The 20,811-nt window shown below is 41.7% G+C and overlaps 69 pseudogenes; all 69 read right to left on the minus strand.

The window, feature by feature from the left end:
* Positions 1-964: 964 nt before the first annotated feature.
* Positions 965-1,083, minus strand: LOC142717911 (5S ribosomal RNA; annotated as a pseudogene).
* A 1,369-nt stretch (positions 1,084-2,452) lies between these two features.
* Positions 2,453-2,571, minus strand: LOC142717875 (5S ribosomal RNA; annotated as a pseudogene).
* Positions 2,572-4,288: 1,717 nt separating this feature from the next.
* Positions 4,289-4,407, minus strand: LOC142717877 (5S ribosomal RNA; annotated as a pseudogene).
* Positions 4,408-5,765: 1,358 nt separating this feature from the next.
* LOC142717863 (5S ribosomal RNA) lies at positions 5,766-5,884 on the minus strand (annotated as a pseudogene).
* Positions 5,885-6,129: 245 nt separating this feature from the next.
* LOC142717928 (5S ribosomal RNA) lies at positions 6,130-6,248 on the minus strand (annotated as a pseudogene).
* Positions 6,249-6,501: 253 nt separating this feature from the next.
* Positions 6,502-6,620, minus strand: LOC142717925 (5S ribosomal RNA; annotated as a pseudogene).
* A 253-nt stretch (positions 6,621-6,873) lies between these two features.
* On the minus strand, positions 6,874-6,992 carry LOC142717929 (5S ribosomal RNA; annotated as a pseudogene).
* A 253-nt stretch (positions 6,993-7,245) lies between these two features.
* LOC142717926 (5S ribosomal RNA) lies at positions 7,246-7,364 on the minus strand (annotated as a pseudogene).
* A 253-nt stretch (positions 7,365-7,617) lies between these two features.
* LOC142717989 (5S ribosomal RNA) lies at positions 7,618-7,736 on the minus strand (annotated as a pseudogene).
* Positions 7,737-7,803: 67 nt separating this feature from the next.
* On the minus strand, positions 7,804-7,922 carry LOC142717995 (5S ribosomal RNA; annotated as a pseudogene).
* A 253-nt stretch (positions 7,923-8,175) lies between these two features.
* LOC142717933 (5S ribosomal RNA) lies at positions 8,176-8,294 on the minus strand (annotated as a pseudogene).
* A 67-nt stretch (positions 8,295-8,361) lies between these two features.
* On the minus strand, positions 8,362-8,480 carry LOC142717845 (5S ribosomal RNA; annotated as a pseudogene).
* Positions 8,481-8,547: 67 nt separating this feature from the next.
* On the minus strand, positions 8,548-8,666 carry LOC142717892 (5S ribosomal RNA; annotated as a pseudogene).
* A 67-nt stretch (positions 8,667-8,733) lies between these two features.
* On the minus strand, positions 8,734-8,852 carry LOC142717827 (5S ribosomal RNA; annotated as a pseudogene).
* Positions 8,853-8,919: 67 nt separating this feature from the next.
* Positions 8,920-9,038, minus strand: LOC142717909 (5S ribosomal RNA; annotated as a pseudogene).
* A 67-nt stretch (positions 9,039-9,105) lies between these two features.
* Positions 9,106-9,224, minus strand: LOC142717779 (5S ribosomal RNA; annotated as a pseudogene).
* Positions 9,225-9,291: 67 nt separating this feature from the next.
* LOC142717787 (5S ribosomal RNA) lies at positions 9,292-9,410 on the minus strand (annotated as a pseudogene).
* Positions 9,411-9,477: 67 nt separating this feature from the next.
* On the minus strand, positions 9,478-9,596 carry LOC142717788 (5S ribosomal RNA; annotated as a pseudogene).
* A 67-nt stretch (positions 9,597-9,663) lies between these two features.
* Positions 9,664-9,782, minus strand: LOC142717864 (5S ribosomal RNA; annotated as a pseudogene).
* Positions 9,783-10,035: 253 nt separating this feature from the next.
* Positions 10,036-10,154, minus strand: LOC142717832 (5S ribosomal RNA; annotated as a pseudogene).
* Positions 10,155-10,407: 253 nt separating this feature from the next.
* Positions 10,408-10,526, minus strand: LOC142717850 (5S ribosomal RNA; annotated as a pseudogene).
* A 253-nt stretch (positions 10,527-10,779) lies between these two features.
* On the minus strand, positions 10,780-10,898 carry LOC142717937 (5S ribosomal RNA; annotated as a pseudogene).
* Positions 10,899-10,965: 67 nt separating this feature from the next.
* LOC142717824 (5S ribosomal RNA) lies at positions 10,966-11,084 on the minus strand (annotated as a pseudogene).
* A 67-nt stretch (positions 11,085-11,151) lies between these two features.
* Positions 11,152-11,270, minus strand: LOC142717883 (5S ribosomal RNA; annotated as a pseudogene).
* Positions 11,271-11,337: 67 nt separating this feature from the next.
* On the minus strand, positions 11,338-11,456 carry LOC142717895 (5S ribosomal RNA; annotated as a pseudogene).
* Positions 11,457-11,709: 253 nt separating this feature from the next.
* On the minus strand, positions 11,710-11,828 carry LOC142717851 (5S ribosomal RNA; annotated as a pseudogene).
* Positions 11,829-11,895: 67 nt separating this feature from the next.
* On the minus strand, positions 11,896-12,014 carry LOC142717820 (5S ribosomal RNA; annotated as a pseudogene).
* Positions 12,015-12,081: 67 nt separating this feature from the next.
* On the minus strand, positions 12,082-12,200 carry LOC142717922 (5S ribosomal RNA; annotated as a pseudogene).
* Positions 12,201-12,267: 67 nt separating this feature from the next.
* Positions 12,268-12,386, minus strand: LOC142717805 (5S ribosomal RNA; annotated as a pseudogene).
* A 67-nt stretch (positions 12,387-12,453) lies between these two features.
* LOC142717852 (5S ribosomal RNA) lies at positions 12,454-12,572 on the minus strand (annotated as a pseudogene).
* A 67-nt stretch (positions 12,573-12,639) lies between these two features.
* On the minus strand, positions 12,640-12,758 carry LOC142717783 (5S ribosomal RNA; annotated as a pseudogene).
* A 67-nt stretch (positions 12,759-12,825) lies between these two features.
* Positions 12,826-12,944, minus strand: LOC142717923 (5S ribosomal RNA; annotated as a pseudogene).
* Positions 12,945-13,011: 67 nt separating this feature from the next.
* On the minus strand, positions 13,012-13,130 carry LOC142717796 (5S ribosomal RNA; annotated as a pseudogene).
* A 67-nt stretch (positions 13,131-13,197) lies between these two features.
* LOC142717958 (5S ribosomal RNA) lies at positions 13,198-13,316 on the minus strand (annotated as a pseudogene).
* A 67-nt stretch (positions 13,317-13,383) lies between these two features.
* Positions 13,384-13,502, minus strand: LOC142717992 (5S ribosomal RNA; annotated as a pseudogene).
* Positions 13,503-13,569: 67 nt separating this feature from the next.
* LOC142717789 (5S ribosomal RNA) lies at positions 13,570-13,688 on the minus strand (annotated as a pseudogene).
* A 67-nt stretch (positions 13,689-13,755) lies between these two features.
* On the minus strand, positions 13,756-13,874 carry LOC142717908 (5S ribosomal RNA; annotated as a pseudogene).
* Positions 13,875-13,941: 67 nt separating this feature from the next.
* On the minus strand, positions 13,942-14,060 carry LOC142717786 (5S ribosomal RNA; annotated as a pseudogene).
* Positions 14,061-14,127: 67 nt separating this feature from the next.
* LOC142717920 (5S ribosomal RNA) lies at positions 14,128-14,246 on the minus strand (annotated as a pseudogene).
* A 67-nt stretch (positions 14,247-14,313) lies between these two features.
* LOC142717997 (5S ribosomal RNA) lies at positions 14,314-14,432 on the minus strand (annotated as a pseudogene).
* A 67-nt stretch (positions 14,433-14,499) lies between these two features.
* Positions 14,500-14,618, minus strand: LOC142717899 (5S ribosomal RNA; annotated as a pseudogene).
* Positions 14,619-14,685: 67 nt separating this feature from the next.
* LOC142717797 (5S ribosomal RNA) lies at positions 14,686-14,804 on the minus strand (annotated as a pseudogene).
* A 67-nt stretch (positions 14,805-14,871) lies between these two features.
* Positions 14,872-14,990, minus strand: LOC142717955 (5S ribosomal RNA; annotated as a pseudogene).
* A 67-nt stretch (positions 14,991-15,057) lies between these two features.
* LOC142717993 (5S ribosomal RNA) lies at positions 15,058-15,176 on the minus strand (annotated as a pseudogene).
* A 67-nt stretch (positions 15,177-15,243) lies between these two features.
* LOC142717784 (5S ribosomal RNA) lies at positions 15,244-15,362 on the minus strand (annotated as a pseudogene).
* Positions 15,363-15,429: 67 nt separating this feature from the next.
* On the minus strand, positions 15,430-15,548 carry LOC142717822 (5S ribosomal RNA; annotated as a pseudogene).
* Positions 15,549-15,801: 253 nt separating this feature from the next.
* On the minus strand, positions 15,802-15,920 carry LOC142717799 (5S ribosomal RNA; annotated as a pseudogene).
* Positions 15,921-16,173: 253 nt separating this feature from the next.
* LOC142717994 (5S ribosomal RNA) lies at positions 16,174-16,292 on the minus strand (annotated as a pseudogene).
* Positions 16,293-16,359: 67 nt separating this feature from the next.
* Positions 16,360-16,478, minus strand: LOC142717785 (5S ribosomal RNA; annotated as a pseudogene).
* Positions 16,479-16,545: 67 nt separating this feature from the next.
* LOC142717932 (5S ribosomal RNA) lies at positions 16,546-16,664 on the minus strand (annotated as a pseudogene).
* A 67-nt stretch (positions 16,665-16,731) lies between these two features.
* Positions 16,732-16,850, minus strand: LOC142717996 (5S ribosomal RNA; annotated as a pseudogene).
* A 67-nt stretch (positions 16,851-16,917) lies between these two features.
* Positions 16,918-17,036, minus strand: LOC142717834 (5S ribosomal RNA; annotated as a pseudogene).
* Positions 17,037-17,103: 67 nt separating this feature from the next.
* On the minus strand, positions 17,104-17,222 carry LOC142717998 (5S ribosomal RNA; annotated as a pseudogene).
* Positions 17,223-17,475: 253 nt separating this feature from the next.
* LOC142717986 (5S ribosomal RNA) lies at positions 17,476-17,594 on the minus strand (annotated as a pseudogene).
* A 67-nt stretch (positions 17,595-17,661) lies between these two features.
* Positions 17,662-17,780, minus strand: LOC142717790 (5S ribosomal RNA; annotated as a pseudogene).
* Positions 17,781-17,847: 67 nt separating this feature from the next.
* Positions 17,848-17,966, minus strand: LOC142717944 (5S ribosomal RNA; annotated as a pseudogene).
* Positions 17,967-18,033: 67 nt separating this feature from the next.
* LOC142717806 (5S ribosomal RNA) lies at positions 18,034-18,152 on the minus strand (annotated as a pseudogene).
* Positions 18,153-18,219: 67 nt separating this feature from the next.
* Positions 18,220-18,338, minus strand: LOC142717873 (5S ribosomal RNA; annotated as a pseudogene).
* Positions 18,339-18,591: 253 nt separating this feature from the next.
* Positions 18,592-18,710, minus strand: LOC142717831 (5S ribosomal RNA; annotated as a pseudogene).
* Positions 18,711-18,777: 67 nt separating this feature from the next.
* Positions 18,778-18,896, minus strand: LOC142717888 (5S ribosomal RNA; annotated as a pseudogene).
* A 67-nt stretch (positions 18,897-18,963) lies between these two features.
* On the minus strand, positions 18,964-19,082 carry LOC142717990 (5S ribosomal RNA; annotated as a pseudogene).
* Positions 19,083-19,149: 67 nt separating this feature from the next.
* Positions 19,150-19,268, minus strand: LOC142717886 (5S ribosomal RNA; annotated as a pseudogene).
* Positions 19,269-19,335: 67 nt separating this feature from the next.
* Positions 19,336-19,454, minus strand: LOC142717855 (5S ribosomal RNA; annotated as a pseudogene).
* Positions 19,455-19,521: 67 nt separating this feature from the next.
* LOC142717942 (5S ribosomal RNA) lies at positions 19,522-19,640 on the minus strand (annotated as a pseudogene).
* Positions 19,641-19,707: 67 nt separating this feature from the next.
* LOC142717930 (5S ribosomal RNA) lies at positions 19,708-19,826 on the minus strand (annotated as a pseudogene).
* A 67-nt stretch (positions 19,827-19,893) lies between these two features.
* Positions 19,894-20,012, minus strand: LOC142717949 (5S ribosomal RNA; annotated as a pseudogene).
* Positions 20,013-20,265: 253 nt separating this feature from the next.
* LOC142717872 (5S ribosomal RNA) lies at positions 20,266-20,384 on the minus strand (annotated as a pseudogene).
* A 68-nt stretch (positions 20,385-20,452) lies between these two features.
* LOC142717919 (5S ribosomal RNA) lies at positions 20,453-20,571 on the minus strand (annotated as a pseudogene).
* A 67-nt stretch (positions 20,572-20,638) lies between these two features.
* On the minus strand, positions 20,639-20,757 carry LOC142717982 (5S ribosomal RNA; annotated as a pseudogene).
* Positions 20,758-20,811: the final 54 nt, after the last annotated feature.

Raw genomic sequence — 20,811 nt, forward strand, 5'->3', positions numbered from 1 at the left:
AAAGAGGCTCTGTCACCAGATTTTGCAACCCATATCTGCTATTGCAGCAGATAGGCGCTGCAATGTAGATTACAGTAACGTTTTTATTTTTAAAAAAACGAGCATTTTTGGCCAAGTTATGACCATTTTCGTATTTATGCAAATGAGGCTTGCAAAAGTCCAAGTGGGTGTGTTTAAAAGTAAAAGTCCAAGTGGGCGTGTATTATGTGCGTACATCGGGGCGTGTTTACTACTTTTACTATCTGGGCGTTGTGTATAGAAGTATCATCCACTTCTCTTCAGAACGCCCAGCTTCTGGCAGTGCAGACACAGCCGTGTTCTCCAGAGATCACGCTGTGTCGTCACTCACAGGTCCTGCATCGTGTCAGACGAGCGAGGACACATCGACACCAGAGGCTACAGATGATTCTGCAGCAGCATCGGCGTTTGCAGGTAAGTCGATGTAGCTACTTACCTGCTGATGCTGCTGCAGAATCAACTGTAGCCTCTGGTGCCGACACGATGCAGGACCTGTGAGTGACGTCACAGATCTGCACTGCCAGAAGCTGGGCGTTCTGAAGAGAAGTGGATGATACTTCTCATCAGAAAGCCCAGCTAGTAAAAGAAGTAAACACGCCCCTATGTACGCACATAATACACGCCCAGTTGTACTTTTACTTTTCAACACGCCCAGTTGTACTTTTGCAAGCCTCATTTGCATAAATACGAAAATGGTCATAACTTGGCCAAAAATGCTCGTTTTTTAAAAATAAAAACGTTACTGTAATCTACATTGCAGCGCCTATCTGCTGCAATAGCAGATAGGGGTTGCAAAATCTGGTGACAGAGCCTCTTTAAGCTGTGTAACTTCTGCGATCTGACGAGAGCTGGCACATTCAGCTTAGAATGGCCATTGACATTAAATGCTTTAATCCATAGACCTTTTTAATCTATTGTGAAACAAAACCTAAACGACATATTATAAAGTCAACCGCACCACGCATTCCCAGACAGTCTCCCACACTGGTACTAGCAAGGCCTTAAGCTGTGTAACTTCTGCGATCTGACGAGCGCAGGCACATTCAGCTTAGAATGGCCATTGACTTTAAATATTATTATCCATAGTCCTATTTAATCGATTGTGAAACAAAATCTAAACGACATAATAAAAAATCAACCGCACAACTGATTCCCAGATAGTCTCCCACACTGGTACTAGCGAGTCATTAAGCTGTGTAACTTCTGCGATCTGATGAGAGCAACCACATTCAGCTTAGAATGGCCATTGACATTAATTGTTTTAATCCATAGTCCTTTTTAATCGATTGTGAAACAAAATCTAAACAACATAATAAAATGTCAACCACACCACGGATTCCCAGACAGTCTCCCACACTGGTACCAGCGAGGCCTTAAGCTGTGTAACTTCTGCGATCTGTCGAGACAAGGCACATTCAGCTTAGAATGGATATTGACATTAAATGCTTTAATCCATAGTCCTTTTTAATCGATTGTGAAACAAAATCTAAACGACATAATAAAATGTAAACCACACCACGGATTCCCAGACAGTCTCCCACACTGGTACCAGCGAGGCCTTAAGCTGTGTAACTTCTGCGATCTGTCGAGACAAGGCACATTCAGCTTAGAATGGATATTGACATTAAATGCTTTAATCCATAGTCCTTTTTAATCGATTGTGAAACAAAATCTAAACGACATAATAAAATGTCAACTACACCACGGACTCCCAGACAGTCTCCCACACTGGTACTAGCGAGGCTTTAAGCTGTGTAACTTCTGCGATCTGACGAGAGCTGGCACATTCAGCTTAGAATGGCCATTGACATTAAATGCTTTAATCCATAGTCCTTTTTAATCGATTGTGAAACAAAATCTAAACGATATAATAAAAAGGCACCCGCACCACGGCTTCCCAGATAGTCTCCCATACTGGTACTAGCGAGACCTTTAGCTGTGTAACTTCTGTGATGTGACGAGAGCAGGAACATTCAGCTAAGAATAGCCATTAACATTAAATGCTTTAATCAATAGTCCTTTTTAAACTATTGTGAAACAAAATCTAAATGACATAATAAAAGGGCAAGCGCACGACGGATTCCCAGACAGTCTCCCACACTGATACCAGCGAGGACTTAAGCTGTGTAACTTCTGAGATCAGACGAGAGCAGGCACACTCAGCTTAGAATGGCCATTGACATTAAATGCTTTAATCCACAGTCCTTTTTAATCGATTGTGAAACAAAATCTAAACTACATAATAAAAAGTAAACCACACCACGGTTTCCCAGACAGTCTCCCACACTGGTACTAGTGGGGCCTTAATCTGCGTAACTTCTGCGATCTGACCACAGCAGGAACATCCATCTTAGAATGGCCATTGACACTAAATGCTTTAATCCATAGTCCTTTTTATTAGATTGTGAAACAAAATCTAAACGACATAATAAAAAGTCAACCGCACCACGCATTCCCAGACAGTCTCCCACACTGGTACTAGCGAGGCCTTAAGCTGTGTAACTTCTGCGATCTGACGAGCGCAGGCACATTCAGCTCAGAATGGCCATTGACATTAATTGTTTTAATCCATAGTCCTTTTTAATCGATTGTGAAACAAAATCTAAACGACATAATAAAAAGTCAAACACACCACGGATTCCCAGACAGTCTCCCACACTGCTACTAGTGAGTCATTAAGCTGTGTAACTTCTGCGATCTGATGAGAGCAGGCACATTCAGCTTAGAATGGCCATTGACATTAATTGTTTTAATCCATAGTCCTTTTTAATCGATTGTGAAACAAAATCTAAACGACATAATAAAAAGTCAAACACACCACGGATTCCCAGACAGTCTCCCACACTGCTACTAGTGAGTCCTTAAGCTGTGTAACTTCTGCGATCTGACGAGAAAAGGCACATTGAGCTTAGAATGGCCTTTGACATTAAATGCTTTAATCCATAGTCCTTTTTAATCGATTGTGAAACAAAATCAAAACGACTTAATAAAATGTCAACCACACCACGGATTCCCAGACAGTCTCCCACACTGGTACTAGCGAGGCTTTAAGCTGTGTAACTTCTGCGATCTGACGAGAGCTGGCACATTAAGCTTAGAATGGCCATTGACATTAAATGCTTTAATCCATAGTCCTTTTTAATCGATTGTGAAACAAAATCTAAACGATATAATAAAAAGGCATGCGCACCACGGATTCCCAGATAGTCTCCCATACTGGTACTAGCGAGACCTTAAGCTGTGTAACTTCTGCGATGTTGACGAGGGCAGGAACATTCAGCTAAGAATAGCCATTAACATTAAATGCTTTAATCAATAGTCCTTTTTAAACTATTGTGAAACAAAATCTAAATGACATAATAAAAGGGCAAGCGCACGACGGATTCCCAGACAGTACCAGCGAGGACTTAAGCTGTGTAACTTCTGAGATCAGACGAGAGCAGGCACATTCAGCTTAGAATGGATATTGCCATTAAATGCTTTAATCCATAGTACTTTTTAATCGATTGTGAAACAAAATCTAAATGACATAATAAGAAATCAACCGCACCACGGATTCCCACGCTGGTACTAGCGAGACATTAAGCTGTGTAACTTCTGCGATCTGACAAGAGCAGGCACACTCAGCTTAGAATGGCCATTGACATTAAATGCTTTAATCCACAGTCCTTTTTAATCGATTGTGAAACAAAATCTAAACTACATAATAAAAAGTACACCACACCACGGTTTCCCAGACAGTCTCCCACACTAGTACTAGTGGGGCCTTAATCTGCGTAACTTCTGCGATCTGACCACAGCAGGAACATCCATCTTAGAATGGCCATTGACTCTAAATGCTTTATTCCATAGTCCTTTGTATTCGATTGTGAAACAAAATCTAAACGACATAATAAAAAGTCAACCGCACCACGAATTCCCAGACCGTTTCCCACACTGGTACTTACAAGGACTTAAGCTGTGTAACTTCTGCGATCTGACGAGAGCAGGCACATTCAGCTTCGAATGGCCGTTGACATTAAATGTGTTAGTCCATAGTCCTTTTTAATCGATTGTGAAACAAAATCCAAACGACATAATAAAAATGCAACCGCACCACGGATACCTAGACAGTCTCCCACACTGGTACTAGCGAAGCCTTAAGCTGTGTAACTTCTGCAATCTTACGAGAGCAGGCACATTCAGCGTAGAACGGCCATTGACATTAAATGCTTTAATCCATAGTCCTTTTTAATCGATTGTGAAACAAAATCTAAACTACATAATAAAAAGTCAACTGCACCAACGATTCCCAGACAGTCTCCCACACTGGTACTAGCGAGGCCTTAAGCTGTGTAACTTCTGCGATCTGACGAGAGCAGGCACATTCAGCTTAGAATGGCCATTGACATTAAATGCTTTAATCCATAGTCCTTTTTAATCGATTGTGAAACAAAATCTAAACGACATAATAAAAAGGCAACCGCACCATGAATTCCCAGACTGTCTCCCACACTGGTACTAGCAAGGACTTAAACTGTGTAACTTCTGCGATCTGACGAAAGCAGGCACATTCAGCTTAGAATGGCCATTAACATTTAACACTCTAATCCATAGTCCTTTTTAATCGATTGTGAAACAAAATCTAAACGACATAATAAAAGGTCAACTGCACCACGTATTCCCAGATAGTGTCCCACACTGGTACAAGCAAGGACTTAAGCTGAGCAACTTCTGCAATCTGACGAGAGCAGGCACATTCAGCTAAGAATGGCCATTGACATTAAACGCTTTAATCCATAGTCCTTTTTAATCGATTTTGAAACAAAATCTAAACGACATAATAAAAACTCAACCGCACCATGGATTCCCAGACTGTCTCCCACATTGGTACTAGCAAGGACTTAAGCTGTGTAACTTCTGCGATCTGACGAGAGCAGGCACATTCAGCGTAGAATGGCCATTAACATTTAACGCTTTAATCCATAGTCCTTTTTAATCGATTGTGAAACAAAATCTAAACGACATAATAAAAGTCAACTGCACCACAGATTCCCAGATAGACTCCCACACCGGTACTAGCAAGGACTTAAGCTGTGTAACTTCTGCGATCTGACGAGAGCAGGCACATTCAGCTAAGAATGGCCATTCACATTAAATGCTTTAATCCATAGTCCTTTTTAATCGATTTTGAAACAAAATCTAAACGGCATAATAAAAAGTCAACCGCACCAACGATTCCCAGACAGTCTCCCACACTGGTACTAGCGAGGCCTTAAACTGTGTAACTTCTGTGATCTGACACATTCAGCTTAGAATGGCCATTGACATTAAATGCTTTAATCCATAGTCCTTTTTAATCGATTGTGAAACAAAATCTAAACGACATAACATAAAGGCTACCGCACCACGGATACCCAGACAGTCTCTCACACTGGTACTAGCGAGGGCTTAAGCTGTGTAACTTGTGCGATCTGACGAGAGCAGGAACATTCAGCTTAGAATAGCCATTGACATTAAATACAGTAATCCATAGTCCTTTTTAATCGATTGTGAAACAAAATCTAAACGACATAATAAAAAGGTAGCCGCACCACGGATTCCCAGACAGTCTCCCACACGGGTACTAGCGAGGCCTTAAGCTGTGTAACTTCTGCGATCTGACGAGAGCAGGGACATTCAGCTTAGAATGGCCATTGACATTAAATGCTTTAATCCATAGTCCTTTTTAATCGATTGTGAAACAAAATCTAAACGACATAATAAAAATTCAACCGCACCATGGATTCCCAGACAGTCTCCCACACTGGTACTAGCGAGGCCTTAAGCTGTGTAACTTCTGCGTTCTGACGAGAGCAGGTACATTCAGCTTAGAATGGCCATTGACGTTAAATGCTTTAATCATTAGTCCTATTTAATCTATTGTGAAACAAAATCTAAACGACATAATAAAAAGTCAACCGCACCACAGACAGTCTCCCACACTGGTACTAGCGATGCCTTAAGCTGTGTAACTTCTGCGATCTGACGAGAGCAGGGACATTCAGCTTAGAATGGCCATTGACATTAAATGCTTTAATCCATAGTCCTTTTTAATCGATTGTGAAACAAAATCTAAACGACATAATAAATATTCAACCGCACCACTGATTCCCAGACAGTCTCCCACACTGGTACTGGCGAGGCCTTAAGCTGTGTAACTTCTGCGATCTGACGAGAGCAGGCACATTCAGCTTAGAATGGCCATTGACGTTAAATGCTTTAATCCATAGTCCTCTTTAATCTATTGTGAAACAAAATCTAAACGACATAATAAAAAGTCAACCGCACCACGGATTCCCTGACAGTCTCCCACACTGGTACTAGCGAGGCGTTAAGCTGTGTAACTTCTGCGATCTAACGAGAGCAGGCACATTCAGCTTAGATTGGCCATTGACATTAAATGCTTTAATCCATAGTCCTTTTTAATCGATTGTGAAACAAAATCTAAACGACATAATAAAAAGTCAACCGCACCACGGATTCCCAGACAGTCTCCCACACTGGTACTAGCGAGGCCTTACGCTGCGTAACTTCTGCGATCTGACGAGAGCAGGGACATTCAGCTTAGAATGCCCATTGACATTAAATGCTTTAATCCATAGTCCTTTTTAATCGATTGTGAAACAAAATCTAAACGACATAATAAAAATTCAACCGCACCATGGATTCCCAGACAGTCTCCCACACTGGTACTAGCGATGCCTTAAGCTGTGTAACTTCTGCGATCTGACGAGAGCAGGGACATTCAGCTTAGAATGGCCATTGACATTAAATGCTTTAATCCATAGTCCTTTTTAATCGATTGTGAAACAAAATCTAAACGACATAATAAATATTCAACCGCACCACTGATTCCCAGACAGTCTCCCACACTGGTACTGGCGAGGCCTTAAGCTGTGTAACTTCTGCGATCTGACGAGAGCAGGCACATTCAGCTTAGAATGGCCATTGACGTTAAATGCTTTAATCCATAGTCCTCTTTAATCTATTGTGAAACAAAATCTAAACGACATAATAAAAAGTCAACCGCACCACGGATTCCCTGACAGTCTCCCACACTGGTACTAGCGAGGCGTTAAGCTGTGTAACTTCTGCGATCTAACGAGAGCAGGCACATTCAGCTTAGATTGGCCATTGACATTAAATGCTTTAATCCATAGTCCTTTTTAATCGATTGTGAAACAAAATCTAAACGACATAATAAAAAGTCAACCGCACCACGGATTCCCAGACAGTCTCCCACACTGGTACTAGCGAGGCCTTACGCTGCGTAACTTCTGCGATCTGACGAGAGCAGGGACATTCAGCTTAGAATGCCCATTGACATTAAATGCTTTAATCCATAGTCCTTTTTAATCGATTGTGAAACAAAATCTAAACGACATAATAAAAATTCAACCGCACCATGGATTCCCAGACAGTCTCCCACACTGGTACTAGCGAGGCCTTAAGCTGTGTAACTTCTGCGTTTTGACGAGAGCAGGCACATTCAGCTTAGAATGGCCATTGACGTTAAATGCTTTAATCCATAGTCCTTTTTAATCAATTGTGAAACAAAATCTAAACGACATAATAAAAAGTCAACCGCACCACGGATTCCCAGACAGTCTCCCACACTGGTACTAGCGAGGCCTTAAGCTGTGTAACTTCTGCGATCTAACGAGAGCAGGCACATTCAGCTTAGAATGGCCATTGACATTAAATGCTTTAATCCATAGTCCTTTTTAATCGATTGTGAAACAAAATCTAAACAACATAATAAAAAGTCAACCGCACCACGGATTCCCAGACAGTCTCCCACACTGGTACTAGCGAGGCCTTAAGCTGTGTAACTTCTGCGATCTGACGAGAGCAGGGACATTCAGCTTAGAATGGCCATTGACATTAAATGCTTTAATCCATAGTCCTTTTTAATCGATTGTGAAACAAAATCTAAACGACATAATAAAAAGTCAACCGCACCACGGATTCCAAGACAGTCTCCCACACTGGTACTAGCGAGCCCTTAAGCTGTGTAAGTTCTGCGATCTGACGAGAGCAGGCACATTCAGCTTAGAATGGCCATTGACATTAAATACTTTAATCCATAGTCCTTTTTAATCGATTGTGAAACAAAATCTAAACGACATAATAAAAAGTCAACCGCACCACAGATTCCCAGACAGTCTCCCACACTGGTACTAGCGAGGCCTTAAGCTGTGTAACTTCTGCGATCTGACGAGAGAAGGCACATTCAGCTTAGAATGGCCATTGACATTAAATGCGTTAATCCATAGTCCTTTTTAATCGATTGTGAAATAAAATCTAAACGACATAATAAAAAGTCAACCGCACCACGGATTCCAAGACAGTCACCCACACTGGTACTAGCGAGGCCTTAAGCCGTGTAACTTCTGCGTTCTGACGAGAGCAGGCACATTCAGCTTAGAATTGCCATTGACATTAAATGCTTTGATCCATAGTCCTTTTTAATCAATTGTGAAACAAAATCTAAACGACATAATAAAAAGTCAACCGCACCACAGATTCTCAGACAGTCTCCCACACTGGTACTGGTGAGGCCTTAAGCTGTGTAACTTCTGCGATCTGACGAGAGCAGGGACATTCAGCTTAGAATGGCCATTGACATTAAATGCTTTAATCCATAGTCCTTTTTAATCGATTGTGAAACAAAATCTAAACGACATAATAAAAATTCAACCGCACCACGGATTCCCAGACAGTCTCCCACACTGGTACTAGCGAGGCCTTAAGCTGTGTAACTTCTGCGATCTGACGAGAGCAGGCACATTCAGCTTAGAATGGCCATTGACGTTAAATGCTTTAATCCATAGTCCTATTTAATCTATTGTGAAACAAAATCTAAACGACATAATAAAAAGTCAACCGCACCACGGATTCCCAGACAGTCTCCCACACTGGTACTAGCGAGGCGTTAAGCTGTGTAACTTCTGCGATCTAACGAGAGCAGGCACATTCAGCTTAGAATGGCCATTGACATTAAATGCTTTAATCTATAGTCCTTTTTAATCGATTGTGAAACAAAATCTAAACGACATAATAAAAAGTCAACGGCACCACGGATTCCCAGACAGTCTCCCACACTGGTACTAGCGAGGCCTTAAGCTGTGTAACTTCTGCGATCTGAAGAGAGCAGGCACATTCAGCTTAGAATGGCCATTGACTTTAAAAGCCTTAAACCATAGTCCTATTTAATCTATTGTGAAACAAAATCTAAAAAACATAATAAAAAGTCAACCGCACCACAGATTCCCAGAGAGTCTCCCACACTGGTACTAGCGAGGCCTTAAGCTGTGTAACTTCTGCGATCTGACGAGAGCAGGCACATTCAGCTTAGAATGGCCATTGACTTTAAAAGCCTTAAACCATAGTCCTTTTTAATCTATTGTGAAACAAAATCTAAACAACATAATAAAAAGTCAACCGCACCACAGATTCCCAGAGAGTCTCCCACACTGGTACTAGCGAGGCCTTAAGCTGTGTAACTTCTGCGATCTGACGAGAGCAGGCACATTCAGCTTAGAATGGCCATTGACGTTAAATGCTTTAATCCATAGTCCTATTTAATCTATTGTGAAACAAAATCTAAACGACATAATAAAAATTCAACCGCACCACGGATTCCCAGACAGTCTCCCACACTGGTACTAGCGAGGCCTTAAGCTGTGTAACTTCTGCGATCTGACGAGAGCAGGGACATTCAGCTTAGAATGGCCATTGACATTAAATGCTTTAATCCATAGTCCTTTTTAATCGATTGTGAAACAAAATCTAAACGACATAATAAAAATGCAACCGCACCACGGATTCCCAGACACTCTCCCACACTGGTACTGGTGAGGCCTTAAGCTGTGTTACTTCTGCGTTCTGACGAGAGCAGGCACATTCAGCTTAGAATGGCCATTGACGTTAAATGCTTTAATCCATAGTCCTTTTTAATCAATTGTGAAACAAAATCTAAACGACATAATAAATAGTCAACCGCACCACGGATTCCCAGACAGTCTCCCACACTGGTACTGGTGAGGCCTTAAGCTGTGTAACTTCTGCGATCTGACGAGAGCAGGCACATTCAGCTTAGAATGACCATTGACGTTAAATGCTTTAATCTATAGTCCTATTTAATCTATTGTGAAACAAAATCTAAACGACATAATAAAAAGTCAACCGCACCACGGATTCCCAGACAGTCTCCCACACTGGTACTAGCGAAGCGTTAAGCTGTGTAACTTCTGCGATCTAACGAGAGAAGGCAAATTCAGCTTAGAATGGCCATTGACATTAAAAGCCTTAATCCAAAGTCCTATTTAATCTATTGTGAAACAAAATCTAAACAACATAATAAAAAGTCAACCGCACCACGGATTCCCAGACAGTCTCCCACACTGGTACTGGTGAGGCCTTAAGCTGTGTAACTGCTGCGATCTGACGAGAGCAGGCACATTCAGCTTAGAATGGCCATTGACGTTAAATGCTTTAATCCATAGTCCTATTTAATCTATTGTGAAACAAAATCTAAACGACATAATAAAAAGTCAACCGCACCACGGATTCCCAGACAGTCTCCCACACTGGTACTAGCGAAGCGTTAAGCTGTGTAACTTCTGCGATCTAACGAGAGAAGGCAAATTCAGCTTAGAATGGCCATTGACATTAAAAGCCTTAATCCAAAGTCCTATTTAATCTATTGTGAAACAAAATCTAAACAACATAATAAAAAGTCAACCGCACCATGGATTCCCAGACTGTCTCCCACACTGGTACTAGCGAGGCCTTAAGCTGTGTAACTTCTGCGTTCTGACGAGAGCAGGCACATTCAGCTTAGAATTGCCATTGACGTTAAATGCTTTAATCCATAGTCCTATTTAATCTATTGTGAAACAAAATCTAAACGACATAATAAAAAGTCAACCGCACCACGGATTCCCAGACAGTCTCCCACACTGGTACTAGCGAGGCCTTAAGCTGTGTAACTTCTGCAATCTGACGAGAGCAGGCACATTCAGCTTAGAATGGCCATTGACATTGAATGCTTTAATCCATAGTCCTTTTTAATCGATTGTGAAACAAAATCTAAACGACATAATAAAAAGTCAACCGCACCACGGATTCCCAGACAGTCTCCCACACTGGTACTAGCGAGGCCTTAAGCTGTGTAACTTCTGCGATCTGACGAGAGCAGGCACATTCAGCTTAGAATGGCCATTGACATTAAATGCTTTAATCCATAGTCCTTTTTAATCGATTGTGAAACAAAATCTAAACGACATAATAAAAAGTCAACCGCACCACGGATTCCCAGACAGTCTCCCACACTGGTACTAGCGAGGCCTTAAGCTGTGTAACTTCTGCGATCTGACGAGAGCAGGCACATTCAGCTTAGAATGGCCATTGACATTAAATGCTTTAATCCATAGTCCTTTTTAATCGATTGTGAAACAAAATCTAAACGACATAATAAAAAGTCAACCGCACCACAGATTCCCAGACAGTCTCCCACACTGGTACTAGCGAGGCGTTAAGCTGTGTAACTTCTGCGATCTAACGAAAGCAGGCACATTCAGCTTAGAATGGCCATTGACATTAAATGCATTAATCCATAGTTCTTTTTAATCGATTGTGAAACAAAATCTAAACGACATAATAAAAAGTCAACCACACCACGGATTCCCAGACAGTCTCCCACACTGGTACTAGCGAGGCCTTAAGCTGTGTGACTTCTGCGATCTGACGAGAGCAGGCACATTCAGCTTAGAATGGCCATTGACATTAAATGCTTTAATCCATAGTCCTTTTTAATCGATTGTGAAACAAAATCTAAACGACATAATAAAAAGTCAACCGCACCACGCATTCCCAGACAGTCTCCCACACTGGTACTAGCGAAGCCTTAAGCTGTGTAACTTCTGCGATCTGACGAGAGCAGGCACATTCAGCTTAGAATGGCCATTGACATTAAATGCTTTAATCCATAGTCCTTTTTAATCGATTGTGAAACAAAATCTAAACGACATAATAAAAAGTCAACCGCACCACGGATTCCCAAACAGTCTCCCACACTGGTACTAGCGAGGCGTTAAGCTGTGTAACTTCTGCGATCTAACGAGAGCAGGCACATTCAGCTTAGAATGGCCATTGACATTAAATGCTTTAATCCATAGTTCTTTTTAATCGATTGTGAAACAAAATCTAAACGACATAATAAAAAGTCAACCGCACCACGGATTCCCAGACAGTCTCCCACACTGGTACTAGCGAGGCCTTAAGCTGTGTGACTTCTGCGATCTGACGAGAGCAGGCACATTCAGCTTAGAATGGCCATTGACATTAAATGCATTAATCCATAGTTCTTTTTAATCGATTGTGAAACAAAATCTAAACGACATAATAAAAAGTCAACCACACCACGGATTCCCAGACAGTCTCCCACACTGGTACTAGCGAGGCCTTAAGCTGTGTGACTTCTGCGATCTGACGAGAGCAGGCACATTCAGCTTAGAATGGCCATTGACATTAAATGCTTTAATCCATAGTCCTTTTTAATCGATTGTGAAACAAAATCTAAACGACATAATAAAAAGTCAACCGCACCACGCATTCCCAGACAGTCTCCCACACTGGTACTAGTGAGGCCTTAAGCTGTGTAACTTCTGCGATCTGACGAGAGCAGGCACATTCAGCTTAGAATGGCCATTGACATTAAATGCTTTAATCCATAGTCCTTTTTAATCGATTGTGAAACAAAATCTAAACGACATAATAAAAAGTCAACCGCACCACGGATTCCCAAACAGTCTCCCACACTGGTACTAGCGAGGCGTTAAGCTGTGTAACTTCTGCGATCTAACGAGAGCAGGCACATTCAGCTTAGAATGGCCATTGACATTAAATGCTTTAATCCATAGTCCTTTTTAATCGATTGTGAAACAAAATCTAAACGACATAATAGAAAGTCAACCGCACCACGGATTCCCAGACAGTCTCCCACACTGGTACTAGCAAGGCCTTAAGCTGTGTAACTTCTGCGATCTGACGAGAGCAGGCACATTCAGCTTAGAATGGCCATTGACGTTAAATGCTTTAATCCATAGTCCTATTTAATCTATTGTGAAACAAAATCTAAACGACATAATAAAAAGTCAACCGCACCACGGATTCCCAGACAGTCTCCCACACTGGTACTAGCGAGGCGTTAAGCTGTGTAACTTCTGCGATCTAACGAGAGCAGGCACATTCAGCTTAGAATGGAAATTGACATTAAATGCTTTAATCCATAGTCCTTTTTAATCGATTGTGAAACAAAATCTAAACGACATAATAAAAAGTCAACCGCACCACGGATTCCCAGACAGTCTCCCACACTGGTACTAGCGAGGCCTTAAGCTGTGTAGCTTCTGCGATCTGACGAGAGCAGGCACATTCAGCTCAGAATGGCCATTGACTTTTAAAGCCTTAATCCATAGTCCTATTTAATCTATTGTGAAACAAAATCTAAACAACATAATAAAAAGTCAACCGCACCACAGATTCCCAGAGAGTCTCCCACACTGGTACTAGCGAGGCCTTAAGCTGTGTAACTTCTGCGATCTGACGAGAGCAGGCACATTCAGCTTAGAATGGCCATTGACATTAAATGCTATAATCCATAGTCCTTTTTAATCGATTGTGAAACAAAATCTAAACGACATAATAAAAAGTCAACCGCACCACGGATTCCCAGACAGTCTCCCACACTGGTACTAGCGAGGCCTTAAGCTGTGTAACTTCTGCGATCTGACGAGAGCAGGCACATTCAGCTTAGAATGGCCATTGACATTAAATGCTTTAATCCATAGTCCTTTTTAATCGATTGTGAAACAAAATCTAAACGACATAATAAAAAGTCAACCGCACCACGTATTCCCAGACAGTCTCCCACACTGGTACTAGCGAGGCCTTAAGCTGTGTAACTTCTGCGATCTGACGAGAGCAGGCACATTCAGCTTAGAATGGCCATTGACGTTAAATGCTTTAATCCATAGTCCTATTTAATCTATTGTGAAACAAAATCTAAACGACATAATAAAAAGTCAACCGCACCACGGATTCCCAGACAGTCTCCCACACTGGTACTAGCGAGGCCTTAAGCTGTGTAACTTCTGCGATCTGACGAGAGCAGGCACATTCAGCTTAGAATGGCCATTGACATTAAATGCTTTAATCCATAGTCCTTTTTAATCGATTGTGAAACAAAATCTAAACGACATAATAAAAAGTCAACCGCACCACGGATTCCCAGACAGTCTCCCACACTGGTACTAGCGAGGCCTTAAGCTGTGTAACTTCTGCGATCTGACGAGAGCAGGGACATTCAGCTTAGAATGGCCATTGACATTAAATGCTTTAATCCATAGTCCTTTTTAATCGATTGTGAAACAAAATCTAAACGACATAATAAATAGTCAACCGCACCACTGATTCCCAGACAGTCTCCCACACTGGTACTAGCGAGGCCTTAAGCTGTGTAACTTCTACGATCTGACGAGAGAAGGCACATTCAGCTTAGAATGGCCGTTGACATTAAATGGTTTAATCCATAGTCCTTTTTAATCGATTGTGAAACAAAATCTAAACGACATAATAGAAAGTCAACCGCACCACGGATTCCCAGACAGTCTCCCACACTGGTACTAGCAAGGCCTTAAGCTGTGTAACTTCTGCGATCTGACGAGAGCAGGCACATTCAGCTTAGAATGGCCATTGACGTTAAATGCTTTAATCCATAGTCCTATTTAATCTATTGTGAAACAAAATCTAAACGACATAATAAAAAGTCAACCGCACCACGGATTCCCAGACAGTCTCCCACACTGGTACTAGCGAGGCGTTAAGCTGTGTAACTTCTGCGATCTAACGAGAGCAGGCACATTCAGCTTAGAATGGAAATTGACATTAAATGCTTTAATCCATAGTCCTTTTTAATCGATTGTGAAACAAAATCTAAACGACATAATAAAAAGTCAACCGCACCACGGATTCCCAGACAGTCTCCCACACTGGTACTAGCGAGGCCTTAAGCTGTGTAGCTTCTGCGATCTGACGAGAGCAGGCACATTCAGCTCAGAATGGCCATTGACTTTTAAAGCCTTAATCCATAGTCCTATTTAATCTATTGTGAAACAAAATCTAAACAACATAATAAAAAGTCAACCGCACCACAGATTCCCAGAGAGTCTCCCACACTGGTACTAGCGAGGCCTTAAGCTGTGTAACTTCTGCGATCTGACGAGAGCAGGCACATTCAGCTTAGAATGGCCATTGACATTAAATGCTATAATCCATAGTCCTTTTTAATCGATTGTGAAACAAAATCTAAACGACATAATAAAAAGTCAACCGCACCACGGATTCCCAGACAGTCTCCCACACTGGTACTAGCGAGGCCTTAAGCTGTGTAACTTCTGCGATCTGACGAGAGCAGGCACATTCAGCTTAGAATGGCCATTGACATTAAATGCTTTAATCCATAGTCCTTTTTAATCGATTGTGAAACAAAATCTAAACGACATAATAAATAGTCAACCGCACCACTGATTCCCAGACAGTCTCCCACACTGGTACTAGCGAGGCCTTATGCTGTGTAACTTCTACGATCTGACGAGAGAAGGCACATTCAGCTTAGAATGGCCATTGACATTAAATGGTTTAATCCATAGTCCTTTTTAATCGATTGTGAAACAAAATCTAAACGACATAATAGAAAGTCAACCGCACCACGGATTCCCAGACAGTCTCCCACACTGGTACTAGCAAGGCCTTAAGCTGTGTAACTTCTGCGATCTGACGAGAGCAGGCACATTCAGCTTAGAATGGCCATTGACGTTAAATGCTTTAATCCATAGTCCTATTTAATCTATTGTGAAACAAAATCTAAACGACATAATAAAAAGTCAACCGCACCACGGATTCCCAGACAGTCTCCCACACTGGTACTAGCGAGGCGTTAAGCTGTGTAACTTCTGCGATCTAACGAGATCAGGCACATTCAGCTTAGAATGGAAATTGACATTAAATGCTTTAATCCATAGTCCTTTTTAATCGATTGTGAAACAAAATCTAAACGACATAATAAAAAGTCAACCGCACCACGGATTCCCAGACAGTCTCCCACACTGGTACTAGCGAGGCCTTAAGCTGTGTAGCTTCTGCGATCTGACGAGAGCAGGCACATTCAGCTCAGAATGGCCATTGACTTTTAAAGCCTTAATCCATAGTCCTATTTAATCTATTGTGAAACAAAATCTAAACAACATAATAAAAAGTCAACCGCACCACAGATTCCCAGAGAGTCTCCCACACTGGTACTAGCGAGGCCTTAAGCTGTGTAACTTCTGCGATCTGACGAGAGCAGGCACATTCAGCTTAGAATGGCCATTGACATTAAATGCTATAATCCATAGTCCTTTTTAATCGATTGTGAAACAAAATCTAAACGACATAATAAAAAGTCAACCGCACCACGGATTCCCAGACAGTCTCCCACACTGGTACTAGCGAGGCCTTAAGCTGTGTAACTTCTGCGATCTGACGAGAGCAGGCACATTCAGCTTAGAATGGCCATTGACATTAAATGCTTTAATCCATAGTCCTTTTTAATCGATTGTGAAACAAAATCTAAACGACATAATAAAAAGTCAACCGCACCACGTATTCCCAGACAGTCTCCCACACTGGTACTAGCGAGGCCTTAAGCTGTGTAACTTCTGCGATCTGACGAGAGCAGGCACATTCAGCTTAGAATGGCCATTGACGTTAAATGCTTTAATCCATAGTCCTATTTAATCTATTGTGAAACAAAATCTAAACGACATAATAAAAAGTCAACCGCACCACGGATTCCCAGACAGTCTCCCACACTGGTACTAGCGAGGCCTTAAGCTGTGTAACTTCTGCGATCTGACGAGAGCAGGCACATTCAGCTTAGAATGGCCATTGACATTAAATGCTTTAATCCATAGTCCTTTTTAATCGATTGTGAAACAAAATCTAAACGACATAATAAAAAGTCAACCGCACCACGGATTCCCAGACAGTCTCCCACACTGGTACTAGCGAGGCCTTAAGCTGTGTAACTTCTGCGATCTGACGAGAGCAGGGACATTCAGCTTAGAATGGCCATTGACATTAAATGCTTTAATCCATAGTCCTTTTTAATCGATTGTGAAACAAAATCTAAACGACATAATAAATAGTCAACCGCACCACTGATTCCCAGACAGTCTCCCACACTGGTACTAGCGAGGCATTAAGCTGTGTAACTTCTACGATCTGACGAGAGAAGGCACATTCAGCTTAGAATGGCCATTGACATTAAATGGTTTAATCCATAGTCCTTTTTAATCGATTGTGAAACAAAATCTAAACGACATAATAAAAAGTCAACCGCACCACGGATTCCCAAACAGTCTCCCACACTGGTACTAGCGAGGCCTTAAGCTGTGTAACTTCTGCGATCTGACGAGAGCAGGCACATTCAGCTTAGAATGGCCATTGACATTAGATGGTTTAATCCATAGTCCTTTTTAATCGATTGTGAAACAAAATCTAAACAACATAATAAAAAGTCAACCGCACCACAGATTCCCAGAGAGTCTCCCACACTGGTACTAGCGAGGCCTTAAGCTGTGTAACTTCTGCGATCTGACGAGAGCAGGCACATTCAGCTTAGAATGGCCATTGACTTTAAATGCTTTAATCCATAGTCCTTTTTAATCTATTGTGAAACAAAATCTAAACGACATAATAAAAAGTCAACCGCACCACGGATTCCCAGACAGTCTCCCACACTGGTACTAGCGAGGCCTTAAGCTGTGTAACTTCTGCGATCTGACGAGAGCAGGCACATTCAGCTTAGAATGGCCATTGACATTAAATGCTTTAATCCATAGTCCTTTTTAATCGATTGTGAAACAAAATCTAAACGACATAATAAAAAGTCAACCGCACCACGGATTCCCAGACAGTCTCCCACACTGGTACTAGCGAGGCCTTAAGCTGTGTAACTTCTGCGATCTGACGAGAGCAGGCAAATTCAGCTTAGAATGGCCATTGACATTAAATGCTTTAATCCATAGTCCTTTTTAATCGATTGTGAAACAAAATCTAAACGACATAATAAAAAGTCAACCGCACCACGGATTCCCAGACAGTCTCCCACACTGGTACTAGCGAGGCCTTAAGCTGTGTAACTTCTGCTATCTGACGAGAGCAGGGACATTCAGCTTAGAATGGCCATTGACATTAAATGCTTTAATCCATAGTCCTTTTTAATCGATTGTGAAACAAAATCTAAACGACATAATAAAAACTCAACCGCACCACGGATTCCCAGACAGTCTGCCACACTGGTACTAGCGAGGCCTTAAGCTGTGTATCTTCTGCGACCTGACAAGAGCAGGCACAATCAGCTTAGAATGGCCATTGACATTAAATGCTTTAATCCATAGTCCTTTTTAATCGATTGTGAAACAAAATCTAAACGACATAATAAAAAGTCAACCGCACCACGGATTCCCAGACAGTCTCCCACACTGGTACTAGCGAGGCCTTAAGCTGTGTAACTTCTGCGATCTGACGAGAGCAGGGACATTCAGCTTAGAGTGGCCATTGACATTATATGCTTTAATCCATAGTCCTTTTTAATCGATTGTGAAACAAAATCTAAACGACATAATAAAAATTCAACCGCACCACGGATTCCCAGACAGTCTCCCACACTGGTACTAGCGAGGCCCTAAGCTGTGTAACTTCTGCGATCTGACGAGAGCAGGCACATTCAGCTTAGAATAGCCATTGACTTTAAATGTTTTAATCCATAGTCCTATTTAATCTATTGTGAAACAAAATCTAAACGACATAATAAAAAGTCAACCGCACCACGGATTCCCAGACAGTCTCCCACACTGGTACTAGCGAGGCCTTAAGCTGTGTAACTTCTGCGATCTAACGAGAGCAGGCACATTCAGCTTAGAATGGCCATTGACATTAAATGCTTTAATCTATAGTCCTTTTTAATCGATTGTGAAACAAAATCTAAACGACATAATAAAAAGTCAACCGCACCACGGATTCCCAGACAGTCTCCCACACTGGTACTAGCGAGGCCTTAAGCTGTGTAACTTCAGCGATCTGACGAGAGCAGGCACATTCAGCTTAGAATGGCCAATGACTTTAAAAGCCTTAATCCATAGTCCTATTTAATCTATTGTGAAACAAAATCTAAACAACATAATAAAAAGTCAACCGCACCACAGATTCCCAGAGAGTCTCCCACACTGGTACTAGCGAGGCCTTAAGCTGTGTAACTTCTGCGATCTGACGAGAGCAGGCACATTCAGCTTAAAATGGCCATTGACGTTAAATGCTTTAATCCATAGTCCTATTTAATCTATTGTGAAACAAAATCTAAACGACATAATAAAAATTCAACCGCACCACGGATTCCCAGACAGTCTCCCACACTGGTACTAGCGAGGGCTTAAGCTGTGTAACTTCTGCGATCTGACGAGAGCAGGGACATTCAGCTTAGAATGGCCATTGACATTAAATGCTTTAATCCATAGTCCTTTTTAATCGATTGTGAAACAAAATCTAAACGACATAATAAAAATTCAACCGCACCACGGATTCCCAGACACTCTCCCACACTGGTACTAGCGAGGCCTTAAGCTGTGTAACTTCTGCGTTCTGACGAGAGCAGGCACATTCAGCTTAGAATGGCCATTGACGGTAAATGCTTTAATCCATAGTCCTTTTTAATCAATTGTGAATCAAAATCTAAACGACATAATAAAAAGTCAACCGCACCACGGATTCCCAGACCGTCTCCCACACTGGTACTGGTGAGGCCTTAAGCTGTGTAACTTCTGCGATCTGACGAGAGCAGCCACATTCAGCTTAGAATGGCCATTGACGTTAAATGCTTTAATCCATAGTCCTATTTAATCTATTGTGAAACAAAATCTAAACGACATAATAAAAATTCAACCTCACCACGGATTCCCAGACAGTCTCCCACACTGGTACTAGCGAGGCCTTAAGCTGTGTAACTTCTGCGATCTGACAAGAGCAGGCACATTCAGCTTAGAATGGCCATTGACATTAAATGCTTTAATCCATAGTCCTTTTTAATCGATTGTGAAACAAAATCTAAACGACATAATAAAAAGTCAAACGCACCACGGATTCCTAGACAGTCTCCCACACTGGTACTAGCGAGGCCTTAAGCTGTGTAACTTCTGCGATCTGACGAGAGCAGGCACATTCAGCTTAGAATGGCCATTGACATTAAATGCTTTAATCCATAGTCCTTTTTAATCGATTGTGATACAAAATCTAAACGACATAATAAAAAAGTCAACCGCTCCACGGATTCCCAGACAGTCTCCCACACTGGTACTAGCGAGGCCTTAAGCTGAGTAACTTCTGCGATCTGACGAGAGCAGGCACATTCAGCTTAGAATGGCCATTTACAATAAATGCTTTAATCCATAGTCCTTTTTAATCGATTGTGAAACAAAATCTAAACGACATAATAAAAGGTCAACCGCACCACGGATTCCCAGACAGTCTCCCACACTGGTACTAGCGAGGCCTTAAGCTGTGTAACTTCTGCGATCTGACGAGAGCAGGGACATTCAGCTTAGAATGGCCATTGACATTATATGCTTTAATCCATAGTCCTTTTTAATCGATTGTGAAACAAAATCTAAA

Source organism: Rhinoderma darwinii, unplaced genomic scaffold, assembly GCF_050947455.1.
Source record: "Rhinoderma darwinii isolate aRhiDar2 unplaced genomic scaffold, aRhiDar2.hap1 Scaffold_4575, whole genome shotgun sequence".
NCBI classification, from domain to species: domain Eukaryota; kingdom Metazoa; phylum Chordata; class Amphibia; order Anura; family Rhinodermatidae; genus Rhinoderma; species Rhinoderma darwinii.